The following is a 12587-nucleotide window of genomic DNA, read 5'->3' on the forward strand; positions in this document are numbered from 1 at the left end:
ACCACCACAAATACAGTAATATTAATAATTTAGTTATAATGTGTTAAACATCATATCTTAATTCTAATTTTATGTTGCAGTAGCTGTATCAAGTGTTTTTTATGAGTGTTGTATTAGTTATTCAGGTAAACGTGATAGTTTGTCTAGGTTTTCTAACTAAATTAGGGTTGGTGGTATTCATGACCAACGGAATTCTATAAAATTTGGAGAATATCTTTTAGCTTATAAGATTAGCCAGGGGATTCGATATACTCCATATAGGCTTCGCACAGAGCCTACATGGTGTTTATGTGTTAGCTCGACAGTGTGTGGCACATGTCAGTGTGGGATACATATTAATGAGGAGCAATGAGCCTAAGCTAGGTTTCATGGCTTGCAACAGTGCTGCTGTTCATAAAAACTTTTAAGCAAATGTGGATAGCAATTCCATGCAAGGCAGAGCAGATACAGTGCATGGATTTGCACAGAATGCCACAGTGATTACCAGGGCTTTACAAATAGATGTCATTCTGTTAGTGTAACACATCTGCACAAAGGCCAATTTCATGAGAAGACAAATATTCAGTAATAGGGACATATTTGACATAGATGTCACATAGGAAGGTATTAGAATGTAATAGTCTCAACCTCTTAGAGCGAGAAATGTGGACAAAGCCATATAAATGGGAGGGGGGAGACCAGAAATAGGGACAGATTTTTAATACTGCACTTCCAAACTTAGGAACTTTCAAGAGCATGAAGTTTGAAACTCAAATTTCAGTCATCAGTTTCTGACTGCACTCTTCAATGATATGCCAATGATTTGCAAAGAAAAAAATGTTATGAGGAAAAGATCACAAATATAAGACAAAAACTGAACATTCTGCACAGATCAGGAAAGTTGAGAGGTATGCACACAAATGTATGTTATACTGGGTCATATCAGTCCAGAGATCATTCCAGTGATATGGCAGAAAGCCACATATTTGATTGCAAAATTATCTGCACATACTGAGAATATCTGAAGAGTTGAGAGGTATGAATGTGAAGTATATGGTCCAAACACAGTACAGGACAGTGTACCTACAGTGCAGAGTACTGTGATATCCCATTTGTTGCATTCTGTACTGAAGCTGTGTTAATGATATGTAACAGGACATGGGACTGGTATGTAAAATGATCACTTAGTGGAAGTGCGTGTATTGAATAGGGGCACACATGAATTCTAGGAAGGAACACAGAGAAAGAGTACAGATGAAACTCTCTCATGTACAGCAGAGGATGGCATGTCAATGGAATATGGTTTTAGCAGCAACACCAAGCACATATCTATATGGTACAGTATGAACTGTACTGTGAAAATGTGTTGTCTGTGACTGTCACATAAGGTGTCATAATGGGGAGGATGTATGTGTGAGATAAGCACCCTTATATGAATAATGCAGAGGATGTCTATCAGGGATCTGACATACAATTAGGTAGGGTGCATAGTGGGAAACTGTGCAAACTGATATACCTGAATGAGTGTACTCTCAGTAGAGGTCTCCAGCAAGTTGGCCACGATCATGGCAAACATTACAAGAACCAATCACAACCATGGGCAATATCAGAATAATGCCACCACTAATCATATCGGTCTGACATGACATATAAGATGTGGAGTGATAAGAAATGAGCCTACACACACACACACACACACACACACACACACACACACACACACACACACACTTGACAACTATTATGATACATCCACAGTCTATGAGGGAAACAACGGACACTGTTCTGGTACTGTAATATCTGCAGAAGGTGTTAGGAGTGACACTGCTCTACCTGTATGTGACAATATGGGCAATACAGGCTAGTTGCCTTGTGTGTGTGGCATATATCTATGGCACAATCCACAATGTCACAAATGATATACATACTATTAATGATGTCAAACACCTATGTATGCAGTGTGTGGATAAGTTAAACAGGTAGCACACATGCATCTGGTGTAACAACTTTATTGGTGTTCCACACCATCATACAGTCATGTATATTCCAAAGGAAGAATGCCTATGTAGGACAAATACACTGTGTGGCAATGCACCTTGACAAAGGTATTGGTGTGATGAAGGCTGGGAACCATGAAGTTATTAATGCCTCTGATGTGCCTGTCCTTCATATACCCAGTATTTGTGTAATATTCAAGAGAGTAGCCAGCTATGTGACCACATGCTGGCAGATGTTCCACTTACCCTCTACCCCAGGACACAGGTCATATACCTACTGATCTGATTATAGAGTGAGATGTCCACATTATACTTGGGTGATGTGTCTGTTTTCTGATTCAGCAGATCCCTCCATGTGTCTCGTCAATGCAGGTGTTGTCATGGCCATGGCAGCAGCATCTGATATGTGTTGATACTGTCTGCATTATACTAGTATCACAGTTGGCATCAACAATTGCCCATAAGCTAAAGTCCTTCAGGCAGCTGTTTGGGCACAGCCTGTGTATGTCATCTGTGATGTCCATCACTTAACTAATGGGCAGGAAAGGGCCTAGCAGACACCCCTGATGTACCTATCTGGTCACTGGACCTGAGATATATGTCATGTCACACATTTCAACATAATTAAATGTCATATATGTCAAACAGTGGTCTACCCATTTGATGATATAGTTGTTTATGGCCACATATGACAGTGTTGATTGAATATCGCAGTATGGCTTTGTGTCAAACAGCTTGATCTGTTGTCATCATGCATACCCTCAATGACCTCTTTGAGGACATATGTCAGATGTAATGGACCTGATGTAGCAGTAACAACTGACACAGGTCTGTTGCACACACCTGGAATGTAACTAGAGTACATATAGAAGAGGTCCATGATGGCATGCTGGTCTACCTTACTGTCGAGGAGAGCCAGGATGTCTATATACATGCATGAATCAGGTGATGTTCCCCTAACTCAGGTGGATACATGATGATGTGCTCCCTTGTGTAGGAACATAGGCCATGTGGAGTGTATGTTGAACTGTGTATTCAACTGTAACAGGAAGGCGTATGCACTGGGTCACACCATAGGTCATCTGTGATGTTGTCACAGCACATTAATTCCATGAGATAGGCTGGGATGAAGGTAAGAAAGTGCATAATGCTATTGTGATCTGGCCTAAGGTCTTGACACAATCACACATGCAGGTATCAGTGAGAAAACCCCCATGCTGAGGATTAAACCTTATGTCAGTTGATGGGTAAACAATTGGCTCACTCACAAGACACATCATGTAAAAGTTGGTGAACCAACCTATACCTGTACAGTTGTCATCACTAGCAAACCCCAGGGATCTGTGCTTGAGCCTTTCACTGTTTGAACTATATTTCTTGACAGTTCAGACTAAAGAATATGGCTTTTGGCTTACCAAGTTTATTGATTGTTGCATATTGTGTGCAATTACTGAGTCCACAATGGTGATAACGTAGTACAGGAGGACACAAAAATGAATGGTGACAAAGGCACACAATGTACAAATAAATGCAGAAATGTGTGTTTGTAATGTTGTCCATGTAAACGGTGGAGTTCCATGTTAATTACAGCATTGACAACAGTCTTGCTATACAGAAACCCAGTGATGCAAGCACTGGGAACACATTCAGATACCAATCTGAACTTTGATCACTAAATGTCCACACTGTTAGTGAAAGTGTATGTTGTGCACATCATAAGTCATGCCATCATACTGAGATTTTAGGATTGTATGACAGCACTGTAGTCAAACTTCATTACAGCACTAATAGAGTATAATGCTCTTTTTTAGATATACCTCATCAGACACAAGGATCAGCTACAGAGACCATAGAGCTTTCTCAGCAAGATAACACAGGGCTTACTCACTATGCCATGATGTATGTGGATAGATTAAAGTCTATGTCACTGTAAACTTTATTGCATAGTATGTGGTGATTTCTGCCTGACCCTCAGACCAGTCTCTGATGCCCTGGTGAGAGTACTGCATATCCAAAAATGTGATATAGCTGATGACATAAGCAGTGTGTGTTGAGAAGAAGATAAGAGTGTCCCACATGCTAGGGTATAAAACGGTCTCTGTAATGTCAAGGAACAGCTCCTATGTGCACTCACACACACATGCACACACACACACACACACACACACACACACACACACACACACACACACACACACGCACATGTGCACACGCGCACGCGCACACACACACACACACACACACACACACACACACACACACACACACACACACACACACACACACATACACACACACACACACACACACACACACACACAGACACTTGACTGCAGTGAGTATAGTACCCCTACCTAAGTACACAGACTACAGAACAGAGTATTTTGCTCAAGCGCCATAGCTCAAGTCTGACTTGTAGTGTGTCAGACAACAGTTTATAACTGATGACATCAGCAGTGCCTGTTAAGGAGAAGATAACAGTGTCCCACATGCTGGTGTGAAGTGCTGTCAGTAATGTCAAGCAACAGCTCACACACACACACACACACACACACACACACACACACACACACACACACACACACACACACACATATCCACACACCCAGATGACTGCAGTGAGAACAGAATCCCTACCTAAGTACACAGACTATAGAACAAAATACTTAATCCAAGCACCACAACGTAAGTCTGATTTATACACGAGTGCAGGTGAACTTATAGTAGATGACATCAGCAGGCCATATGGTAGACAAAAGGTTGGGAATACTGTATAAATGGATGTGTAGGCATGAATATGTATCAAAATATTGTCATTGCATGGCATTAGAGCAGTAACTGTGGGATACACACTTCTGCTCTGCTGTCCAGAGACACAAACACACACTAAGTTGACAGCAGTGAGAACAGAACCCCAGCCTAAGTACATAGACTACATAATAGAGAACTTAATGTAAACACAACTGCACAAGTATGATTTATATATGAGTGCAGGTGACCTTATAGTAGATGATATCAGCAGGCCATGTGGGGGAGACAAAGATTGGGAGGTATGTATGAAATGGATGTGTAGGCATGAGCAAATATCAAAATACTATCATTGCATGGCATTGTAGCAGTAATTCTGGGATACACACTTTTGCAGACACACTTAGTTGACTACAGTGAGAACAGAACCCCTACATATCTAAGTACACAGACAGCAGATGATAGTACTTAATGTAAGCACCATGGCACAAGTCTGATTTCTACATAAGTGCAAATGAACTTTTAGTACATTACATCAGCAGGCCATGTGGAGGACAACAGGTTTGGAGACCTGCCTACTAGCCTAATCCTACCAGGGTGTTTAGAAGCCTAGCTGTGTAAAAACACAAGTACCCTTATTGAGCACGGTTGGATGGTCATTTTTAGCAGACTGTATTTGTGAGCAGCACCAACTGGCCCTGTCCATGAGGGACATATGTGCCAGCCCAGAAGTGACTTTACAATCACCCAACCAGTTGTCAAGGTTGTGCTTGAACGGGGTCATTGAGGATCACTGTTTCACATGCAGTGGGAGCCTACTACAGATTAGTGTGAATTATTGTACGATATATCTGTCTCCCCAGTATGTAGTGTTTATATCACGTGCTAAGTTGAGAACCCCAGGGCAAATTATTGCTGTCCCACTGGAATTGCAGATGTCAATCATTTCCAGAAGGACAGGGTCTCAGACTGCTCTGCAGGGCAGCCATAGGTCACCTGTCAGCAGCCTGCATGATAGAGAGTACAGTGACAGGTGTGTCAGTCTTTCTATATATGTCATGTTTGGAGGCCTGGGAGACTCCCAGGCACAAGCTTGTGTTCCTACAAATTGCTGCAGGTGTCTGATGAGGTACAGAGGCATTTGAGAATTGCATTCCATTATTGCTGTGATAAGGGTAGAGTACAGCAGAGGCAAGACTAACATGGTCTTGGATGTGATGTACATATGCATGATGTGTGAAATGCAAGTTGCGTATGTCACCGCTATGGGCACATAATGATGAAAGTGTAGATTGCTATCAACATGTGTTCCCAAGTCTCACAACACTGTGTTTGAGCTTAGTGGGTGCTATATATATCATAATTACCAGAGGTACTTGAATGGCAAAGGTGACAAGAGTCATTCTATTAAAGTTCATTCCATGAGTTTGTCACCAATCATCAGTCTGTGTCAGCCCCTACTGTAATATGTTACCATAATTGAGGAACTCTATATGAGTGTTTCCAGTTAACAGTAATCTGCAAACTTGGTAAAACACAGGTCATCTACTGTTGCCTGTGATATAGAGAAGTATTTCCCATATTTTCCAAAAGTTGAGGGCCCAGCACACATTCTTGTGGTATTTCACTGGTGAGTGGGCTAGTGGTGGAAGTGCAGTCACCATCTTTGACAGTGTGCATTCTGTCATTGAGCGAATTGTCTGTCCATCTAATACTGTACATCCTGATTCCCAGATGGGAGAGCTTCACTACGAAATTTGAATGTGGGATAGTGTCAAAGAACTTGGATAACTCAGCATAGGCAGTATATCCTGTTATACCTCATCCAAGTCTTTGGGGTCACTATCCAAGAGTCCACAAGGGTCAGTATGCAAGATCTACCCTTGACAAAACCAAAACTGGCAGGGTCAAGTGTGTTGAAAGTCACCTATGTACCTGTGAATATGGTCCATGCTGATTCCTGCAGTGGCCTTGCAGATAAAGATTTTTAGGTATATGGGTCAATAGCTGTAGCTCTGTGTGTTACCAAATTGTCATCTGTACAAACACAAAGCCCAGAAAGTGAAGGGATCCATTGTTTCTTCAGCATTGCTAAAGTCTGAAAGTTCATATTGTGTCTCTGGAATACACCTGCTAATTAACCAACTCTGTGGCAGCATGGGTTAATGCAGTAATACATTTATTTTTTGGGCCAGATGGTACTGGATCTAAATACAACTGTATCTAATACTTTTAACTACGTTTGTATTACAGTTGTTCTGAGTTGGTGCATGATGCACACATTGCACTAAAATGCATTAAAGAAAAGAAATGGGGAAGATAGGACAGTGGTGAAATGGGGAGCAAGCAGGGGGCAGAACAAAGGGAAAGCAATAGGAATGTGCAAGGGGGAGATAGGAAAGAAAATAGTTATCCATTTCTTCAACAGTAAAAACTAATAATATATGCAGAATATTAGCTGAATATGGATTTCCACCTTCCAAGAGATGGGTGACCACAAAACAATCATGTTGTATAGCCAATTGGACCAAATTAAGTGCGCCAAGAAGACACATGCAAAATGGAGAGCTATGTATGGGATGATTTTTTTTTTGTTTTGTTTTTTTACTGGAATAGGTGGCCATTTTATTTATTTTTTTTTGAGATAAAGGAATGTTAGGGAAGGGACATAGGTATGTCTGGGTCTGGTAAGTTGGGTAGGTGAGGAAGCAATTGCAGACAGACAAGACAAACAAGAAATAGGAACAGTGTGAGACACAAGAAGTCAGCAGACACCATGGATGGAATGAGGATGGGGACATCCAGGACCCATGGTCATCAAGCTGGGTGACAGTGAGAATCGAGTCCTCACCCACAGGTCTGCCATCACTGTCACCACACTCCACCACTGGCTGGAGCACTTCACATCTCATTCTTCTCCTCCTGGTACTACATAAAATGAGGGAGAACAGCCTCTACAGCCAGGATAGGTGTGTACCAACAGTGAGTCACACAACCTTATGCACCATCCCTGGCAACTTGGTGTGGGTGATAAACTCACCACCTGTACCACTGCTCCTGGATGGAGCCACTAGTCTATCCTCCAGGACAGGACTACCTGAGGGGACAGGTAGTGCAGGGGCAGCAGAGCTAGTGCTGCTAGGTTGGCTTCCAGACATGCTGGGCAATGGTACCATAGCCGGTGGAGTAGGGACATGTAGATCTAGTGAGGCAGACCTACTTCACTGTGCTGTGGAGCATTTTGTGATGTGGTACACATGGATGGCATGAACACATTTTGATGATACATAATAAAATAAAACCAAAAAAATAAATATATAAATGCATTTTAAAAAAAGAGATAAGGTTTTGTGTGAGAGGAAAGAAAAGAGATAAGATTAGTACCTTCATATTTGACAAACAATGCATTAATACACTTATTTGACTATTATCTTAACCTTTACTCTTACGACTACCACCCCTAACAGATAACTTTTACATTTAAGATTACCAGCTACAAACAGATGCACACTATGCTTCAGACTACAGCAAGTACTCCTTTGCATGTGCATATATTGCACATATGTGTGTTCCAATTATACAAATTACAGTTGTGTGCCACTGGTATCGAGCATTTATAATTGTAGAATTAACAGTATTGTATATTTGGGAAGTGTGGTATTTGAACCCACAAGCTCTGACTAAAGTCTAATGCTGTACTCTTGGTTTGTGCTATAGACTAATGCATGCATACTTGTTTTTACAGTTGAGGTTTGCATGCTCAATTTAATACCACTCTATAAATTTTTTAATGCTACAATAGCACAACTCTTCTACTGCATGCATACAACATGCCACCCTCATCCTCACCAATCTAGCACCATGGGTCCTAACATTGACCTCCCTTTCAATGGCATCTGTGGAAAATAACAGAAGACAATACCATTATGAATACCAGACTATCCTATATTCCGCTGTTAAGTCTTACAAGCACTCTCTGTAGCTGATATTTACACAGGTGTGACATGTCTATAGTCTTAAATTCCCCAATCCAGCAGTCAAGGGTATCAATCTTCCTCCTTCAAAAGTCATTGTAGTGATGCCTGTATTGTTTTCCAGTGTGGGGAATACCGGTGACATTGGTTACAGCCCAGGCCAAACTATCCCAAGCCTCTGACTTATACTGGGACCCAAAACAGTCTCCCTGCAGTAGCCTGGCACTGTGGTGTTGCTTTAGGAGTCCAACAAAAATCTTAGACTCCTGGACACCCCATCACGCTAACACAGTGCATGACAGTGTGCACCCCCGAGCCCCATGTTTGCACAATGGTAAGCAATGCACAACAGTGGCAAGCAGTGAAAAATTACACAGGCAGTTGTGTATGTGCATTAGGCAAATATGAAGGACATGCCAGTCCAGATAGCAGAAATATACTTACAGGATTACAGTACACAGTATACCCACAGTCATACATTTGATAATGTGATAATACATATTGGGAATTGGGACAAAAGTAAAAGTGTATGCAATATGCTGTGTTCAAACCAAGGACCACATCCACATCTATGGTAGTCCTACAGGTAGCCCTACACTTGCACCTCTTGCCACAAGAAGGTTGATAAAACACTTGTCTATGCTGCAGTTCACTGCTCTCAGGGTACTGTCTGTTTCCTGGGGGGTCCAGTTGTCCAGTTTGTGCTCTGCTGTGCTTTGCACAAACCAGATAAATATAGCCAAAGCAGCTGTTCATTTTTCTCCATTCCCAACAAACACTGACCAAAACAAAAAAAAGAGAGAGAAGGATTCAAACCCAGTACCATCTGGCCCCATAAAGGAATTTACCAATGCATTAATACGTGCTGTCAGAGAGTTAGCTAAGTAATATGTGTGTGTTTCATAGACTCAGTTTGAATTATCAGACTTTAGCAATGCGGCTCACTTTTGTGCACTGTTTAGTTATGTGCAAACATGTGTATCTCATATGTGTATAAACTTTGATAAACTTTGTGGAAACCCGCTGCCTGTGGCACTATGGAAAACTTAATATTATTTAGTATCACTACTGTTTATTGTCCATTTCATAGACGATTACTAGGCTTTCGACCCGGAGGTCATTTTAAACGTAGCCATTTCATCCAAATGTAATACCATAGAAATGCTAGTCAATACCCAAGATTGCATTTAGTGATGACTGCACACATCCAGGAGGGTAGTGGGCTCTATCCCCAGTAAGAATTTACAGTACCCCATTCACTCATCCAGGTTCCTCTTGAGCAGTATCATAGAGGTGCTCTGTTTCACATGAATTGGTAGCCTGTTCCAAAGATGCGGCAGTCACTGTGAGATAAGTGTGCACCTCCAGCATGCCCTATTTAAGTCACAGACCATATTCAGATCTCTGGAATGGGTAGCCCTATTCCCATTTGATTAATGGATATGCAGCAATTTCATTACATTTGCATCTTGGATTGCTCTGCAGGCCAGGCATAAGTCTCCCCTAAGATGTTTATACGATATGGAGTATAGTGACAAGGACTTTAGTCAATCTGCATTAAGGCACATATTGGACACCCTTGAACTTCTTTGTTAGAAACCTCTGAGGTCTCGCTAATTGCTGCAAGTGTTTAGTATGGTACATGCCAAATGGGGTGTTATACTCAATTATGGGCCGGATAAGTGCTGGGTATAGGGGGATTATAACTTCTTTTGCTCTCAAGACAACATCTTTACTAATCAATTGTGCTATGTAGTAAGCTTTTCTTACTACAGTAGACACATGGGGGTTGAATTTAAGGTTGTAGTCAACTTGTGATCCCAGGTCCCTTACCACTTCATGGATACTTAGGGTATTGTTGATTTGATAGTGTGAAGGGACATTGTTTGTGTCAAAGGGAATGATGATGCATGTCTTTGCATTGAGTTTGAGACTGTGACTAATACACCAGTCATTGGTCTGCCTGAGACCTTGCTGGAGTATACTGACATCATTTCAGGATTCAATGATTGCACCTCATTTGCAGTTGTCCACAGATTTGGTCAGCCACAACTCCTTAGTTTTGACCTGAACTTCTGAGAACTATATACCAAGCAGTAGGAAGCCCAGCATTGACTCCTGTGGCACACCACTGGTAACTGGTCTGCTGGTTGATGTGGAGTCACCCACTTTGATAGTCTGTGTCCAGTTTTTGAGTCAGTTAGCAATCCATCTTACAAAGAAGGGGTTTATACTCAGTTTCCTAAGTTTATCATTAATGCCTGTATGTGGGATTGTGTCAAAAAGCCTTTGCCAGGTTGAGGTATGCTGAGTGCACAGATTTTCCCACATCAATGGCCTTGGATACATTTTCAAAGAAATCCACCAGATTTAACAGACAGGATATGCCTTTCACAAAGCCGAATTGGTTAGGATCCAGAGTTTGGAGGCCACCTATGTCTTTAGTAATGAGGTCCATAATGATACATTCTATGGCCTTACAGATGAGACTGATCAGGCTTATGGGTCTGTAATTCCCTGGGTCTGTTGCTTGGCCACCTCGGGGGAGGGGAATAACTGTTGCTGTTCTCCATTCCACAGAAACAAAGCCTGTGGTTAGGCTATGATTGAAAAGGGTACTTAGTTGTGATGCTAGTTCATGTTTTTGCCTGTTTAGAAGACAGCCCAGGATGTCATCTGGTCCCATAGAGGCTGTGTTTATTTGCCTTGGACAAGGCTTTGAAGACCTGCTCTTGAGATATCTAAGGTGGTTGGTGGGAGTTTGGGGGGAGGTTTGTTCTAAGTTAGGAGGGGATAAGTGAGTGAAATTTTTGCCAAACCTATCTGCTAGCAGGTTTGCTGTCTCTGTGGCCACTAGTTCTGCATGCTTGGTTCCTACACTTTAGGTTACGTACATAGCTGTGAAAGGCCTTATAGTTATCTTTAGCTGCACTTGCTAAGTTTCTCTCAAAGGAGCCCTTGGAGGATTTGACAAGTTGTCTTATTTGCCTGTTGAGGTTGAGGAGGGTGTTTTCCATTGCTGGGGCCTTGCCTTTGTTTTTTTGGACAGCAACGTTTTGTGTTTATTGTAATGTTTGTTGATGCTGGATGTCCACCATGGCAGCTTGTTTTTACTTGGGGCTCTGGCTTTGTTTTCTTCTGGCAAGGCCAAGTTTATATACTTATGCAAGTGATTATACAGGGCTTTAGTGTAAACATTGGCATAGTTACCACTTCCAGCTTGTGGTGGGGTTTGTAATGCATTTATACCTTAACCTAGGAGGGTATAGTTTGCCTTGGTGATGTTTTTAGTCTGATTTCACCCTTAGTGAATTCTGCTGTTAGTGCCAGCTCAAAGATGACTGATTTGTGGTCAATTTTAAATAATGAGGGTCCGACAGTTGCGGCAATGCAACTGTTTGACATGCTGTGAAGACCAGATCTAGAATGTCTGTTCCCCTTGTTGGGGTATGGACAATTTGTTCCAAGGCATTTGAATTAACAAATTTGAGAAACGTTTGCACTAGCGAGTTAGGGCTACTCTAGGTTTCCCAGCTGATGGTGGAATAATTGAAATCCCCATAACCAGTGTGTTCAGTAAAATTTGGATTGTCTCCAGTTTGGTCAAGTAGGCTTCATGGGCATCATGACTCATGGAGGAAGAGGATCTATAACTGGCTATGACTTGTATGGGGGCCTTGCCCACTATAATCTGGACCTGGAGTAACTCCATGGAGTTGTCCAGTCTAAGTAGATGGGAGGTGAATTTATCTCTAATATAGATTGAAACATCACCTCCTTTGGTTTTCACACATTCATTTTGCAGTCTAAAGGTGTGGAAGGCATTGTAGCCTTGCAAGGCCAGGGTATTCTCTGAAGTCTTGAACCAGTTTTCTGTGACTGCACAGAC

Source organism: Protopterus annectens, chromosome 11.part0 (assembly GCF_019279795.1).
Source record: "Protopterus annectens isolate FY-2018-M chromosome 11.part0, PAN1.0, whole genome shotgun sequence".
Taxonomy (NCBI): Eukaryota; Metazoa; Chordata; order Ceratodontiformes; family Protopteridae; genus Protopterus; species Protopterus annectens.